This window comes from Patiria miniata, unplaced genomic scaffold (assembly GCF_015706575.1).
Source record: "Patiria miniata isolate m_02_andy unplaced genomic scaffold, ASM1570657v1 HiC_scaffold_29, whole genome shotgun sequence".
NCBI lineage: Eukaryota > Metazoa > Echinodermata > Asteroidea > Valvatida > Asterinidae > Patiria > Patiria miniata.
This window is the reverse complement of record NW_024037068.1, coordinates 25,858,019-25,874,182: the sequence shown is the minus strand read 5'-3', so window position 1 is coordinate 25,874,182 and position 16,164 is coordinate 25,858,019.

Here is a 16,164-nt window from a genome sequence, read left to right as displayed (position 1 = left end):
ACATCCCACTGGATGGTAGCTGCAGGTCGAGACTGAGCCTGACATGTGAAGGTATGTGAGGCATCTTGGTCTACGCTGACTGAACCTCCTGGTGTGAACGCTCCATTGGAATCATGCATTGACATGGATGAGGTCTTGGGTGGCACTGGTTGCAAATATAAAATAGGAATGTTCACAGAGAATTATCAAGACTACTGTATGGTATGCCATAGCACACCCACAAGCGCATACATTTAGATTCCACTCAAAACGTACAAAGTACATTGTAGATGTAAGTAAATCTGCTCTTTAAAAATGTCATTCAAAGACTGTGGTAGATGTAAAAATTAACCCTAACTCCCTTGGCCTTTTTTTCCTTAGAAAAATCCCCAATCCTGCAAAATCCTCCAATTGCCATTATGCAGTAATTGCATTCTGCCTCAATCCTACAAAACTCATCCGTTTTTCTTGACTTAATTGTTCAATGGAGGGGTGACCACCGCTTCAAATTGTCAAAATCCTCCAATTATCACTGTACACGTAATACGTTTGGGAATTGCAATACTATCTGGAAGCAGTGCGGATGGCGTTACATCCAGTAGTCCTCAATTATGTATGGCTGGACATAAACAATACAGGGTACAATTAAAGACTTTGACACAAATGGCCCAATTGAATGCAAAGAAAGTGCTTTACATGTATATATATCGATTCCTTCCAGTGAGCACAGCAATCATGCATTTTAATTGAGGAGAAACATGCTTGTTCCAATACACATCATTCCAAAATTTAATAGAAGTATGGAAAATACAAATACCTTTAATGTCAAGTGTAACGCTGATGCTTATCCCGTCATGGCCATCTTTATTGGAAGCCTGGCACTGTAACATATCTCCATGGTGGCTCCATGTTGGTGATAGGGTGGCCGTACTTGTGCTGGTCGTCAAATTATTGGCACCTGTAGCGTTATTGGTATTATCTTCTGAGAGACCTCTACCATTCACAGACCAAATGAATGATGCCCCTGGGTTGATGTCTGGTACCTCACAGGTGAACTGACGGTCCACACCTTCAATAAGATATGATGTACCGCCAGTAGAAGGGTAACTTCCAGTTGAGTCGGATAGGGTGATGGTTGATGGAAGCACTAAATTCATACACATACAAAAACGCTCTGTTACTGGAGAAAATGGCCAGCAATCAAAGTACATGCCTACAAGTGCATTGTACATCATAAAACAAAAACATATTTCTTGGCCCCTAAGGGGGAATTGATGACTGACATGGCTGATGGTGTATACATGATAATTTGCGGTGTAAGCGCTTCCATTGTACACACGTACCGGTACATACATTTGAAATTGAATTGCGAAAATTGTTGCATATCCAGGAACTTCAGAATGTATTAGTCTACCTGTACCCGGTTACATGTACATGTATAATGTAGTAAATAACAGGTCCAATGAAGACCTCCCCCCCCCCAGCGAAGCCGCACCCCCACAAAGCCGCCAAGGCAAATCCTCGACATCACTAACAGTTTTGCATACAGAAAATTGTGGTTTTAAATAATTAAATTCGTCGGTGTGTACGTACCAAATGCCTAACACAATTATACAAAACACAAAATAAGGCAAAATACCCCAACTTCATAGACGCATTTAAACACTAAGGGGATAAGACATTTAGTATTTAACCAAAATCAGGGAAAACACGTCTGGGTAGAAGTTACTTTATCTCCCCGGTGTTGTATGAAAAACAGAAAGAAAAATCTGCATTAGCGAAGACAAGATTAATCCACTTACCATAAACTATTAGATGACTGGTTGCTGTTCCTTCATAAATAGTAAAACCCTCTGCATATGTCACCCTGCAGCTATATCCTCCATCATCAACAGACAAGTGAGTACTTGCTATCGTCAGAGTACTCATTGAATCATTCCTTGATGCAACATAATCAGGTTCAGCAAATCCATTGACATAATTTGGTGTCTGGGCTCCGTTGTAAAAGTCAGCAATAAGAGTGCCTCTCTGACTCCATTCGATGTTGAATAAGGCACCAGGGACATCCAGTGAGAAGGTACAGGTGAGTGTTGCTGATTGGCCTTGCACCGTAGATACTGGTAACAGGGTGACGGTGACTGTTTGGGCGTGGACAGTTGGTGGAAAAACTTAAAGAAAAGATACATACATGACTTTTAAGTCGTGTTAGTTAGAAACAATGTAGACAAAAACAAACGAACAATTAAAAACACATAATAAAAAAAATATGGGCGAGGTGGTTCATTAAATTAAAATTCCAAATGAATATTGAAACTGTCAATTATTATTAACACATCACACAGCACATTTTGTTTATATATTTTGTTTATTAATCACATTTCTACGTACATATAAAACGTCTTTGCTTAACAAGCAACCGTTTTCATGGTCAAATCTGTATGGATTGAAATATTAATGACATAAACCACACATATTTCTATTAGACCGTTTCATAAACAGATTTGTACAACTGTATGATATTTTTTTTAATCTGGACAAGAAATTATTTCACCATGTTCAAATGGCAGTGTGCCTGGGCCTAAATTCAAGTTTTGGGAGGGGTGTTGAAATGGATTAGTTAGTTTTAATAAAATGTGGCCCATTTTCTTGCTCAAAAGAATAGTAAAATATAAGGCATTTTATCTACAACATGCTGTTAAGTGTTCGCACTTTCGTTCCCACAGAATTGGCAAAATCCCTCCCCCACACAGCTGGATACGGTGTCATTTGAAAATGTGGACTATGTAACCTTTTATGGACTCTAACGCTCACACTCCTGTCACTGTCCTAATAGTGTTCATATTTCATATTCTGTTGGTCGGCGAAGATTACTGCAACATCCGTTTATTTTTGTTCTCCACCATCTTTACATGTTTGACACGTTTTATCATTTTATATAATTTCATTTGTGTTATTTAAAAGTTTCTTAATATTTTTTAAGACAGTTAACAGGTTAAAATGTTATTGACATTCAACAGGTTTAGATTGATTTGTCGCAAGTTGTTTTTACTTTTTTTCTTAAGTTATATTTACATTTAAAAGTATTTTGGAGACTGTTTGTGTAAGGACATAAATTAAGTAACACCGACACGATCAGTCGTATTCTAAGCATTCTTTATTAAGTACAATTAATTTCTATCGACTGTACTGTAAATAGTGCAAAATGGATAATTTGTCCATATGCACTATAGGGGCGATCTTGGATTTTAAAGATGGCTTCCAGATTCAGTTGCATTTACTTCACCACAATGAATAAGAGTCTAGGTGCCGATAGACACTTTTAACATGTAATATCTTTAAAAGAATACCGTTGATATACTGCAATCACTACATAAAGTAAAACAAAATTATTTATGCGAGAATAACCATTACCGTTACATTTTATAAGTGCTCGCCTTTAACGTCCCACATTGTTGTAGGACGCGCTAATGATACCGTGATTATTATATTCACCGTTTAAACTAAATTACAGGCAAAATCCCAATGGAATAAAACAAAAATATATATGTATTCAGTTTCCTGCTGTGTCTGCTCTCAATTTTCATTTGCCACACAAAGACAACATTACCCCACATACATGTATGGATCTGTTAAAGAAGCCCGCCTCTCATCTCCAAGAATTTGCCACTAGAATATCTTACCTCCATGAAAACATAGCAAGCTGGCTGCTATGGTGTATACGCTGAATACCGACGCCATTGTACGCTGACTGAACGGCACAACTATAAACTCCGTCTAACGACGTCAGCTTTAATACACGGTAGTATTTCCTTGTACGTTCTTACAATGAACACATCGACTGAAGTTCGGTGAACCCGGATATGGTTTTATTCTGATCCAAATATGAATAAAAGTATTACACCTTTATCAAGGGAGACTACAGACCCGGGGCCATATTTACAATACTTAATCACACTGAAATCCAACCACCCTGCTAACTTGAGTGGGGCGTTTAATTTAGCATCCACGAAAGAAGAACCCCACTTTGTTTATCTAAGTAGTGCTAAAGTAATAAAGCAATCACTCTTGCTCATGCGCAAAACATGTGTGTTATAAAGTTTCCTATGATCAAATTACGGAAGTTCAATCGTTCAAATGAATTTTTAGACTTGGCCCAAATCTGGGGTTCGCTTGGTCTGTGTCTGTATACGCACACAGAGCGCACACACATCCGTACATTTGAGCTGTGCTACATTCACTCAAAAATGAGATGCTTGGCGAATTACATTTCGAAAGTCAGGCACAAAGCTGCAACATCAAAGTTAACAACCAAAACCAAAATTTACTAAAAACAAATTACTATGAACAAACACAGCTTTGGCACTAGCCTTGACCAAGGCTATCAGCTTGTTCCCATACGAGCTTGTTCCCGCTACCGCACACCGCGCGCGCCGCGACACAATCACTAGTTGTACTATACCGTTAGCCTCAACGACCCTTGCGTGTGCTTTGTGTGCATGTACGTACGCCCCGCACACACTTCCGCAAACAGCCGTACAGTATTAAGTCGAGGCGGAAGATAGCCTTGACGCAACCGTGGCGAATTCTTATGTGTTTCTTTATAGTTTCGACCGAAATCGGTCGAAAATTTCTGATGCGCATATATTACACGATATCCAATCAAAGCCCGTAAACTTTGACCCGCGACATACATATTCATGACCCGCAAATTACTGTATGCACGACGTACATGTACATGTATGTTCACTCAAACCATGGTATGTCCAGGTATTTCAATCCCATTTTAAACCATTTCTCCAGTTTTATTACAAACAAATGATATATGCCGCTTTATATAACTGACATACAGATCCTAGTCATTTGATTGGTGGAACTCACATCACGTGACATTCGTTATTGCTCCCATTCACGCCGCAGCTCAAAAAGTACTAAAAAATATTATATAACCGACATACAGATCCTTGTCATTTGATTGGTGGAACTCACATCACGTGGCATTCGTTATTGCTCCCATTCATGCCGCGGCTCAAAAAGTACTATCCGCCCATGGGGAATGGGAAATACTATTCAACAGTTAGGATCATGACGCAGTATTTGTGTGCAAATGCATGCTGGTGTGCGCGTTCAGCGTTGCGCGTAGCGCGTATTGCTCCAAAGAGCAAGCGCTACAGCGTTGGATTCAAACATTTTCGTGAAGGGGTGGTTTCAAAGAGAGAAATACATTTTCCTCCAGTTTTGTATTGAAATAAAAGTTCAAATATATCAAAGACAAGGATCTATATGTCAGTTATATAAAACAAATATTGAGTGGCTCTAAATTGTGAAATGGCAGGAATATTATCGCTCGGTAAAATCTGGACTTTTCCATTTCACTCGGCTTCGCCTCGTGAAATGGAAAAGTCCAGATTTTACCTTGCGATGATATTCCTCCCATTCCACGCTGAGCCACTCAATATTTGTATACTATTCAACAGTTAGGATCATGACGCGGTATTTGTGTGCAAATGCATGCTGGTGAGCGCGTTCAGCGTTGCGGGTATTGTTCCAAAGAGCCAGCGCTACAGCGTTGGGTTCAAAAATTTTCGTGAAGGGGTGGTTTGGAAGAGAGAAATACATTTTCCTCCAGTTTTGTATTGAAAAAAAAAAGTTCAAATATAGCAAATGACAAGGATCTATATGTCAGTTATATAAAACAAATATTGAGTGGCTTTAAATTGTGAAATGGGAGGAATATTATCGCTCGGTAAAATCTGGACTTTTCCAGTTCACTCGGCTTCGCCTCGTGAAATGGAAAAGTCCAGATTTTACCTTGCGATAATATTCCTCCCATTTCACGCTGAGCCACTCAATATTTGTATAATATGAGTGAACAATTGTTCAAAATGATACTATTTCCAATGTATTGCGAATTGGACAGTTCAAGACAGTCCGCCGACGTTTTGTCGGTGCAACAGCGTACATTATCACGCCGCTACCTGCCCGTGCTATTCTGACAGCGAATGTAGGGAACAGGTCAACTCGGACCCAGGTCAAATCGTACCCATTTAATCGAATGCAGGTTAACTCGTATCTATAAGCACCCGTATGAAATAACTGCAAGAAACGAGCTATTGACTTTGGGATGGAAATATACGAAACTGTCAGGTACATGGTGAAAAAAAAAACTCTCCCTGAATTCGTACCATGAGTAGTAAGGGAGGTGGGGGAACCGGAGCAAAATGGAAAAAATCTGCGGCAAGCCTGGACACGCCGCTCTCGATTCTAAAAATAGTTGGGGAAAAAATAGGGGAATCCCCCGATGCAAATGTTTAGAAATCTGACGTCAGGTTTGGGAGCAAAAATAGAAAAATGTGTACCAAGTCAGGGCCTTTCGCTCTGGTGTTTAAAAATAAAAATCTGTCGTCGCTAAAATGAGGTGATGTCACCACCACGTGACCTTGAAAAATATGTGAGTCACCACCACGTGACCTTGAAACGTGTTGAGGCATGATAAAAATTTGGCGTAAACAACGTGACCTTGAAATGTGTGAGTCACCACCACGTGACCTTGAAACGTGTTGAGGCAAGATAACAATTTGGCGTAAACAACGTGACCTTGAAAAATGTGTGAGTCACCACCACATGACCTTGAAACTCGAGACAAAAAAAATAGCTTCTCTATCTGTGAAAAGGTAGAGAAGCTGTTTTTTTTTATAAAAATGGAGAGTAATATGTTTAGACCGACGAGTACTTGAAAAATTAATAAAAAATAATATCGGTTTTTATTAAATATATCAATGACTTTTTTTCAGAGTGAAAACCTGGAGCTATCTGATAAAACAGATCAGTGCGATCATCATGTTATCATCGAGAATGGTTTTTTAATTTGTGAAACGTGCGGTGAAATAGTCTCGCGTTATTTTGATTTTTCGGCAGAAAATGCGCAAGAAGATCGTATCAATTGGTCAACTTTAAAGAGAAACAAAAGAAAAACTGTGGAGAAACTTATTTTGTCTGTGTGTCCAGAGCAAGACTTAGAAGATATCCAAGAAACAATCAATAAATATAACGAGCTCGTTAATTACAAAACATTGAGGGGAAACGGATGTGTCAAACGGTCGTTAATAGCCGCGAGTTTCCATCACGTCGTTGGATTAGACAAAGAACGAGTTAGAGATTTATTTAAAGTGACTCAAAATCAATTTAATAAGGCACTAAAAAGATACGATGACCACTACAATAAAGGCGGGGCCGAGGGCGTAGCCCTAAGAGGTGAAATAGAGGTATAACTCGGTGGCTCGCTTTCATAATGTTTATTTACCGTGAATTTGAACTTGTAAGTTTTTCGATAAGAGATTTTTTTTCTTTTGCCAGCCGTTCGTCCACCCGTTTTTTAACTTCTTTTTCAAAGTCTGTATCGTTTTTAATTTTTTGAAGCTTTGTGCTGGTCTTTGCTCTATTTTTTTGCTTAAGCTCGTTAAATTTGGCGAGCTCTCTCGTAATCAATAAGAACTCTTCGTGCGATATATCTCCGTCGTTGATGGCTTGAGACACGTATTCTTCAATCGTGTTAAGTTTGGAGTCCGCTAATATCTTAATCTGGTCATGCTTTTTTAGCTTGGCGGATAATCGCTTGGAGGCGATTCTAAGCAGAATATCTACACCAAAAGCGCCTATAAACGTTCCTTCTAGTACCAATCCAACGGGGGCTGATATAACACCCAAGAGAGCGGGAATACTGACAGCCCCCGCTATAGCCCCCAATCCTTCTAATCCTATCTCTACGTAATTAATAGTGTCGATCATTCTCTTTATTTTTTTATAAGTGTGCTCTCGGTGGTCTCTCTCTTTCAAGATTAAAAATCGAATCTCTTCAATCTTTTTAAGTCTGTACACTTTTGTTTCTTCGTTAACGTTACTATTTAATTGGAGTACATCTCCAGAAATATCGGGGTATAGCGCCTTACCATCTACACTCATGTTTTTAATATAAAAAGATTTTAAAATTAAAAGATCTCTAACTCTATCATGATACTCACACCCTTGTTGTTGATGATCTGTCCTTTTTCACCTATGATTGAAAATGTCAGTTTGTCGATTATACCGTTTTTAAGTTTCTTGAAATCCTCGACTCTATCAGGCTCGGGTTCGCGCGTAGCCACGGGTATGATTTTTAAGATGTCAGACGGTCGGCCATCAAAAAAGTTTTCACTCGTACTTAATTGCTGGCAGCGAATAAACAAAAATTTAAACGGATTAACGTCGTAAGACCCCGTATACACCACTTTGGGTATCAGTCTTCCTTTGGGTAAATTGAGTAATCGAGAGACTTCTCTGTTTAAACGCAATTTGAGATTGACGTCGGTTACAACCAACGTCACCTTTTTAGATTCTCTAAATATTCGAAAACTTACACCGGGTATATAATTTAAAATAAAATCGAACCAATCGACGTCGTACCACCCAGGTGGGATGGTGACCGAACCGGTGACTCCGGCTGGTAACGGCGCTAAAAGACTCGGAGAAATAAAATCTAAATTATCACCAGACACGATAAGACTCCCCCGTATTGTTATACCCGCTTGTCTAATAACTCTAAAAGTAGGTTTGTTTATTGTACCTTGGATATATTCTAGCGCTATCCTTTTACCTTCATCGATGAATCCAAATCTTTCAAATAAAGCTGCCATTATAAATAAAATCGTATTGTGTTGTACGTCGGTTAGTGTTTCTTGATTTTTATCGTGTAAACTTTTTACCCCTTTAGTTATTTGTTCTATTTCTTCTTCGATCGATTCTAAAGAAGAGTCTAGTCTATCTTCTTCGTACGCTTCTATAAGATCGTTTATAACTCTATTGAAAGTATTTTCGTCTCTAATTAAAAAGTCGTAGGGATACTCGGGTACCAATTGCGCGATAAAATCTCTATCTGTTCTTACTTCTACATCTGGGTCAACATGTTCGTATCTTTTAACATTACTAACACCTTCTCTTTCAGCTGGTCTCCCATCTATTTGCGTATACCAATCAATCTCCGTGGCGCTGGAAATATTAAAATATCCGGGGTTAAACATCACCCTTTTTACGCGAACAGCTTTTTGACCGTTTAAATTATCTACGACGTCTTCTAATTTAAACGTCTGCTCATTTTGAAACAAGTGAAACGAATGCATTTATTTTAAAGTCTTTTTATATTAAAACTGAAACTAAAATAATGGCTGCTTTTATGTTGTTAAAAAAGCAGATACAATCGATAGCTGATCAGGTAACGCATCAAGTAAACCAAAATGTAGCCAAGGCAACCGAGCTAAAGCATCAAGTTGCATCCCAAACAAAGTTTTTAAACAGCACTAAACCCAGTGAACTGGAAGTTATAGTTAATAATACCAAAGGGTTTTTTACCTTGTTTCCCGACTTAACCTCAGACTATAAATTGCCTCGCAACACAACGGATGAGGATGTAGATCGTTGGAAATCACATCCAATGTCGTTTTATCAAAATCAGTTAAATTTTGCGATCTACTGCGCTACTACGGGCTGCGGTGTTGGATTCGATCTTTTAAACGCGAGCAACCGTTACGTTTGGGCCATCTTTAACTTTCATTTATATTTTACGGTTAGAAAGATCCTGTACGACTTTGCCGCTCCTTTACCGGGAGATGACGCATTTAAAGTTCTAGACAACAGTTATAATCTCAGAGCTTTTACCGATACCTGTTTGTTGTTTGGCATAGATCAAAACAAGTCTTTTAAACAGACGAGAGACACAAACTCTAACGGTTTAGGTATAGCTTATTATTGGGACACGTCTTACGTACCAGTACCCGGAAACGATTATGATACAACCGACCTTAATCTCGAGTATAGTGAGTATCGTAAAGATATGATGGGTGGAACTAAAATGGGGTTTGGTTTGGACGATCCACCCAAGGGTTCGGGGCGTTACAGCGATTACACCGTAGCCTTTATCGAACAAAACGAATCGGTACAAAAGGCTTGGTTAGATTTTATACCCGACACGAGTTCGTTTACCCCCGCGGGAATCATAAAGATCAACGAATCGATCAGATCTTACGTGTACGCTTTACTCGGTGCGCAGGCTCAAACAAAAACGAGCGTATTATCACCGGGCACCGGATTAGACGCTCAGAGACAATTTAACGTCATCGTTGAAGATATCATCAATTAGTCCGGTGGCTTAGAGCTAATTTTGGGCAAGATCGTGACACGCCGGATTAAAGCACCAAATTTGGTACACTTACTGTATAGGTCCCTAGAAGTCATTCTAGAGGGGGGTGCCCGGTTTTGGGGGCCTAGGTCAAGGTCAGGCCAAGGTCAAAGGTCACAAGGTGTACAATACTGCATATAGTTGTCGTAAATTTCCCCAAAAGTCTGAAATTTAAAGTTCTGAATTGCATAAAAGGATGTCAGGCAACTATAAGACCAACCATATCAGAAAAAAATCCATCAAAAAACCTTTGCCCAACAAAATAGTGAAGACTTCGCAATTTCCAAAAATGATGACTCAGCACTTTTTAGAAAATTTGATTTCTGTTATGTTAATGTTATAGAAACTATAAGCTTTGTTGTATTTTCATTATTTTGTTGGAATGTGAATAATCAAAGACATAAATAATGTTCTTCCATTCTTTTATTAATTAGTTATGGTTTGTTAATTATCTTAATTAAGCGACAGTTTGCTTCAAAATAATGATAGTTATAAAGTTGCCATTATGTATGCATATGTGTGTATGTACAAATGTATGTATTCCCATCACACTCATAAGGCATGAAGGTGTACAATCAGTTTCCAGTATTCTAATCTTGGTCCAGTGTAATGGCATGGTCATATTACATGTAGTTACCCGTGTTTGATAATCAATATCAGTGTGGCAGGTATACATTGTGTCGAGAAAGGACAGTACTGCATACTACGCTCTTTAAACTGTTTGTTCTTTTCATAAGAGTTTATTTTTTGATTTACATTAGGCCTATATTTAATCATAATTTTGTGTCCTGTCCTTAAAATTGAAGAGAATGCACTGCACTATTACAATCTTTCCACATCGATAGCTTTGTTTCATCATAAATCTCAGCAACTTACGGAATAGTTGGCTATTCTCCAGCCATTGGCTCCAGTCCAAAAAGTTAATGAGTTTGTATACCTCTTGACTAAATTTTCAAACTAGCTCTACATGTATTTTATTGTTTTCATCATTGAAAACTACTATTTGGCATAATAAGGTATGCATATTTATAGGCATTTAGGTTTAGCGACTCGCAATTTTCAATTTTGGTCCGAAGTACTCTTGAGCTTTCATGGAATGAAAAGCGCTCTTGTAAATCTTTTGCTTTGTGAATTGTGAATCAATCACACACAAGGTATAGGACATAATTTCAGCAATGGTAGGCAAAATAAAATCAATCAATGAGCACATCAGGGTGCTAATTATTATGCAAATAAGAAAAACAACTTTGACACATGTCATTACAGGTATTCAGCTCCTCCGTATACATGTACATACACTGTATGTAGGTTTACGTATAGGCTACCGTGCCACCGTGAAACAATGACAAACAAAGAATAAAAATGTGAACTGGAACGACCAATACATTTTTAGAAGAAAAAAACATAATAGAAAGCCAGAAACTGACCATTCACTTTTATGTCTTGTGAGTTAAAAGTGATATACGTATATACAATACATACTTATACCGACATCATCTATTAAATCATGATTGAAATCAAACTAACGTTGTAATTATAATAATTAATAAACCATGTATAATTAATAAATCAAAGGTAGAGCGTTAATTTTGCTTGCTAGTATCCAAGTGCCGTAGTAGTGATGCGAAAAAAATAACAAAGTTCCCTTTTCTATAACTTTAACATGACAGAAAGCAAACTTTCTAAAAAGTGCTGAGTCATCATTTTTGGAAATGGAATAAACTCCCCTATTTTGTTGGGCAAAGTTTTTTTGGTGGAACTTTTTCTAAAAGGTGAGGTATTGTAATTGTCAGACATCCTTTTATACTATTCAGAATTTAAAATTTCAGACTTTTGTTGATATTTACTACAACTACATACCGTATTATACACCTTGTGACCTTTGACCTTGGCCTGACCTTCACCCAGGCAGCTAAAATCGGGCACCCCCCTCTAGAATGACTTCTTGGGACCTATACAGTAAGTGTACCAAATTTGGCGCTTTAATCCGGCGGGTCACGATTTTTTCCTTAAGCCACCGGACTAAATGCAGTAGATGACATGGAAACGAGTATCAATCAATTTCAAGACTCTTTGCAGTATGCCAGAACACCTTTAAATTTTGTCGTGAAACCGGGGCTGTATTTAATTCCATCGGGATATGAACTTGAGGGTTGGAACACACGACGGCTATAACAACAATCTTCAAATCGCTACCCAGAGTATGAAAACTGGTTTGGTGCCAGATTTAAACTCACAACCTCAACCGGACGACTCTTTTGATGACACCGATGACGTCGCGCCACCAACACCCCCAGAGCCTATGACGAACGATGTTGTATCACCAGTACTAGCACCTACACCAGTACTAGCACCAACACCAGCACCAACACCAACACCCTCACCAACACCAGCACCTACAGTTTTAACCCAAGAACCCACGAAACTACAAACTCACCAAGACGAAAAATTATCGTTGACGGTAGGAATATTAGCTATCGTTGGCATGGGTATTTTAGCTTACGAGGCAACGCGATAAGTCACACTCTAATCTCACAACACAAAAAAAAAGCCTTACCAACTTTGTGCTGGTAAGGCTTATTTTTTTGTTGTTGTTTTGTTTTTAAACTTGATTATAACTACCATCGTTTTTGCAGGTACGCAAACACCAAGGCTCCCACACCCAAAAACAAAGCCCACACGTGTTCGGCCAACCACGATACGGACTTACTCAGCGCGTTAAATATCCAACTCAGTACGCTGCCTATGATACCCGGCAGAGCACCCAACGCGCTCACTCCGAGTTTTTGAAGAGCAGATGCAAAATTAGCGAGTTGTTTTGAAATCCACTCTTTGATACCACCTTTTGGTGTTGGTGTTGGTGTTGGCGATGGCGCGGTTGGGGCACCCGCACCTCTCACGCTAGCGACGATGCTTCTCACTATGGTGCTGATGGCTAAACTCAAAGCGGCTAAAATACTCACTACGGTCACACCTTGTTCTCTAAACAGAGTTCTAATCTTTTCCGCCAGAGTCGTGTCGCCGCCTAAAATTTTATTAATCGTTTCTTTGATTCTAGCGATCTGACTTTTGAGCCCTCGTTCGTTGGCTTTTGCGGCTTCTAATCTGGCGGATCTTTCAATGTTCAAGTCGCTCAATTTATCGTTTAACTCTCGTCGACCCTCTTCGCTGTGAGATTCGTCGAGTTCTTGCCTCGTGGCTGCAATCTCTCGGTCTAGTTCTGTGAGACGCGCTAAATTAAGTTCTAGGTTACCTCTCAACGTCTGAAGAGTTTTTTCTAAACCCTGGAGTTCTCTGTAATTCAGTCCTTCTGTTTGAGCGCCGGTGTCGCGTTCTAAATCGTCTATAATCTCGATTACCTCATCGGTGACTCTGGGTAGTTCTGTCATGGGGATACTCTCGGGTTGTATCGATCGCAGTTGTTGGCTTTGATCGTCACTGAGTGTCTTACGTTCGTAATGCGTAAAGCCTAATTCCTTTCTAATAAAATCTCTACCGTTTAAACCCATCTTTCTAACATTTAACTCTATAGTCCTCAGAGACAAGAATCTGTCTGGTTTTCTTTGATCTGTTGACTTTAGTAAGCCTTTACCAGTGTCATGAAATAAACCGTCTTTTTTGAGAATAAATTTTTCGTATCTCGGAGATATTGGTTTTTCGTATATGTTATATGTATCGTAAAACTCATCAACGCGCCCATTAGTGACCATGCTTCTTACTTGATCTAAAACGTCATCTATGTCGGTAGTGAGGATGGGTGGTGCAGGAGTATCAAAGTTGTCGTCCAGATTGGTCTCTGCTACATCATCATCGTCATCGTAATCGTAATCATCAACAGGATCAAAGTCAAATCCTCCCTCGGCCATTTATTTAATAAACCTATTTAAATTATGCCGTTTTCATTATACTGCCCGGTAATATACCCTGGGTCACCAACCAATTTTGCGTGTTACGTCCATTTTTGCTAATTTTAATTTCATCTGTCTATTGTGCTCGGCTAAAGCTTTACCCTGCTGAATTCGTTTAGGATTTTTAGTCTTGGTCACTCTCGTTACCGTCGGTGATGACGTTGTTTTTATCGGTTGGGGCGTCTCTGTCTCTGCTGGTTGAGCTGCAGGCGTTGCTGTCGCTGCTTTCTGATCTTCCATTTATTATATTAGGTTTATTAAATTTCAAATGTTTTGTTGTGATAATCGTAGCTACTAGGGGTGATATTAAAGTTCCGTACTTGTAACAAACGTCGCTCAACATACCAGCCATACTCGCGCTTATAATAGGATCAGAACTCAAGTCGTTGGTGAGTTCTTCTTCAGAATCTATAGTGACGTTATAGCCTAAAACTTGTACGGGTGTAACCACAGCTAACACTCTCGAAAATAGACTTAAAGTGTATTTACCAACGGTTTTAACAATTTAATTTCCAAATTTAGTTTCGTACAGATGATATAATTTGTCGAGTTCTTTACTGTCAAGAGCTTCGATTTGTTTAACGGTATATTCCTTTCCCAAGTACTTTCTAGAGTTTCCGGCTGCTACGACACCGCACAAACGATCTTTATGTTCTGCGTTGTGATCTTGTTCGTTCGTTAAAGTCAGTTTAAGGTCCTCCATTTAGTTAGAAAGGAATTTAATTTTGTTGTAGCTTTTGCAACTTTGTTACAAAAGCAAAGGTATTCGTAGGTGTAAAACGATAAATTAATCGATATGACGATAATAGCCAAAAACTGCAAATACTCGAATATTGCTATCATTTACTAACAGCAAAATACATTTTGTTGACGTTTGTTGATTAACAAATTGTAACGCTTGTGTAGTTTGTTGAATAGGTTGCTACTTAGCTAGGTCCTATTAGTTAAGCACCTAGCTTATTTCACTTGAGCACCTTGCTTATTTTACTTGAGCAGTAAGCTATTAATTGTTACTCACCCCCTACTCAAGTAGCTCGTAACTAACTGGAGGTTCGGTGTATACGACCAATTTACTATATTTCACATCTCTCAAACGTCGTTTTATATAATCTCGTTCTTTAATCGGTACGACGTCATTTTCGTCTAACGCTTGATCAAACGATGTTTTATCTTTGCAGTAAAATAACGCCAACCAAGCCGTGTTTTCTCTATAATCTTTTAAAACGCTGTTGTACTTTTGGGTCAATAACCAACAGCTGTGATTTATGTGTCTTCCGCTAAACGCCATCTTGCTTAGCGCGCACGTCTTTTTACGATATTTAATCTCTTGATCCGAAGAGCAATCGTCCACGATAAACAGCGTGGCAACACCTTCGAATATTTTACTGTAAAAATCGATCGCTTCGTTGAGCGTCATCTTGTACAATTCCGGATCGCAGAGGTATACCTCGAGATCTGTTTGAATCCACTTTCTTTCGATGTACGTTTTGTTTTTAAATATGGTAGGGCAAATGATGACTATCGCTTCAAATGTATTTTTATAGTCTGACTCTAACAGATCCAAAATCCATTTGGTTTTACCCGAATTTGTTTTGCCGACGATTAATGCGCAATGCGGTTGTGTCATTTTAACTTAACAGAGATTTAAAATTTCCGTCTTCCAAGTTCAATTGAGCATCCATGACCAAAAATACGTACATCGTGAGGTCACCTTGACTTTCGGCTTCTCTGTTAAATTGAATGTTGATGCCTCCTCCGTCTCCTTGTTTCCTACCGGATCCGTGAGCGGAATTGTCGTCGTTACTTCTAAAATCGAGCCACCGACCGTACTTGTTTTTTAGATAGTCTCCGAGGTCACAACCCGTCAAATTTAAGTCTTTAGCTACTCCGCGCCCGCTTTCGGTATCGCTGTCTCCAAAGAACTTGTTAATTTCGTTCCAGTGTTGATATTGAAACATGCCTTGACTGTAGAGTTGATTGGGTTTACCTTCTACAGTCACCGATGTTTTGGTTAGTTTTGGATTATAAAATCGCTGCGGGCTTTTCTCAGTGGGATCTTTAAACAAAAAC